The sequence below is a fragment of the Prunus avium genome, chromosome 1 (genome assembly GCF_965620075.1).
Source record: "Prunus avium chromosome 1, drPruAviu1.hap1.1, whole genome shotgun sequence".
Taxonomy (NCBI): Eukaryota; Viridiplantae; Streptophyta; class Magnoliopsida; order Rosales; family Rosaceae; genus Prunus; species Prunus avium.
Genome location: NC_142284.1, coordinates 40,007,576 through 40,009,997, shown reverse-complemented (window position 1 = coordinate 40,009,997; position 2,422 = coordinate 40,007,576). Strand labels below are relative to the sequence as shown.

General features: G+C 33.5%; 1 non-coding gene across 1 annotated transcript; it reads left to right on the top strand.

Annotated features, from left to right (window-relative positions):
• The first annotated feature begins 457 nt into the window (after positions 1-457).
• LOC148297820 (U5 spliceosomal RNA) lies at positions 458-570 on the top strand. The gene has a single exon (XR_015833354.1). It is a non-coding gene; the product is annotated as a U5 spliceosomal RNA (small nuclear RNA).
• Positions 571-2,422: the final 1,852 nt, after the last annotated feature.

The window sequence follows — 2,422 nt, the reverse complement described above, 5'->3', positions numbered from 1 at the left end:
TATATATATATATATATATATATATATATATATATAATACTTCTATATAGTTTTTCTTTGATTATCTGTGAGACAAGTGATGGTCATTACCAAATATGGAGGGAAGGTTTCCAAATGAAAATACTCTTGAAGTCTGATTAGGTGGGAACAGAGGACGTACCCAGGATTCCGAATTGAGACAGGCTAAATTTGTTTTCGAAGTGCAGCCAACCAGAGCTAATTCATGAAGGGGTATTAATGCTGTGTGAGTGGGCTTGAGGCGGGCTAAAAATTTGCTTTGGGCTGTAAAAAATTAAAAGCACCCCAGGCTATAGCCCATGTAAGAATGCACTAAGGTTCGTGCCTGGGTGGGAAATGAAGATAGGGATTGTGTAAAAAAGTCCCACATCAGAAAGAACAAGTCAACGACTGAGAAGCTACTATATTAAGCAGCTTGAGCTACAATTAGAAATCACAGAGTAGTGCAGTGAGCACAGAGCGAACTATTCTTTCGCCTTTTACTAAAGAATACCGTGTGCGCACTGCAATTAGCGGCATACGCCCATTTTTGGAGGGAACTTACCCATCTCTGGCTGAGCCCGATAATTCAAGTTCTAATATTGTAGTTTGTGTTATATAACTAAGGGGAAATTGTAGAGAGAATTGGAAAGTAGAGGAAGACAATAGAAATTGTTCAATCAACTTCTATTTCTCATCTTAATAAGACCTCTTATTTATAGGCTTATAATGGTAAGAAGACATTAACAACTCATAAGTTACAAGCCCATAACTATGGTATTTAGTGTATAGGTTACATAGAATTAAAAAGGGTGAATGCTAAGAGGTATGGTGGTCATCCACCAACTCATGCATTTACAACACTCCCCCTTAGATGTCCACCATACAATTGACATAGTTGCCTCATTAAAAACCTTGCTCGGAAAACCCAGTGGGACAAAACCTAAGCAAAGGGAAAAAGAGTGCAACATTCTTCTGGATCATTGATATGGTGTTGGACGCGCTTATGCTGCCTCGTTAAAACCTTGATAGGAAAAATTCAGTGGGACAAAAACTTGGTCCAAGAGAAAAGAGTACAGCACGCATATGTCCTATATGTAGACAATTGTTGAATCCTCCCCCTGATGAGGACAAACTTGAATTATTTTAAGATATAACACAAATGATATTGATATCTCATTTTCCTCCTGCAGAGCAAGGTTTGGTAATGCTTTGTATAAACATTTCTTCAATATCATCACTGGAGGATGTATGTGTGTCATTCCTTTGAATCCCTGTTGAGGTTAGAGAAATACCAAAAATATCTAGACTATTTTCACAAATCCTTTCACATTAACAATTCTTAAAATAACATCATATTCTATAATACCATCAAAATAATAATATAGGCCAACTCATACGTTACCGTTACAAGGACAAGAGTATAAAATTGCATGATGTAATAAGTTCATATAAATTTTTGTATACTATGCTAGCATGTCATAGGCTCTTCAAGAGACCTAAATATTCTAATAACTTCTTTAAAAATTTGAATACGTTGCAACGATATTGAACTTGATCTCGAACTCATAATTCAATCAATACACTCACTTTAGGCAATTAGATCATTTTCATTTCATGAAAATTGAGTATAGACATTGAGCTTCAGGCTCCTTAACTTCTTAGAGATTTTCTTTCAATAATTTATATAATGTATGACATTTTACTTCTCTCAGAATTTATTCCTATATATTCTTAGAAAGATCGCTTCTGGCGATATGCTTAACTTCATAATCTTTTTAGATTTTTCATCTCAAATTCCTTTATTAAATCAGGGAAAGCCTTTGTAAACTCTTTAAGAGTTCTAACAAAATTCTTCATATATATATATATATATATATATATATATATATATATATACTGCAATGATGGTAAACTCATTTCCAAATTATTTATATATCCCTTTTGAAATAGATATTCATTAAGACGATTATACCATATTCTACCACAATACTTTAATCCACACAAGGATCATTACAAGCCATCATATTTTAAATCATTTGCTTCAGGCATTCTGAATCCTTCAGTTATTTTTATACACATGAATTTTTCATAAAAATGCATAACGTAGCTACATATGTTTACCATCATAATCATATGTCTTTACTGGGAAACGTTGTGCCATATCATCAAGTGATTTATTTCACTTCATCTCGAACGCCAATTTGTAACATATACATTTTTATATCTTTTTGGTGTTTTAACTATAGGTTCAATTATTGCACTTTTTCCGGAAATATTCAACTTTACTGGACTGCCTCTTCCAGTTGGCCAATCATTATTTACATTTGTCGACAATTATAACAAGTGGTGCAATATCATCATGCATAGCCCTTGATAACTTTAGTACGTACTATAAACCAATATATCACCAATTCATGATCCC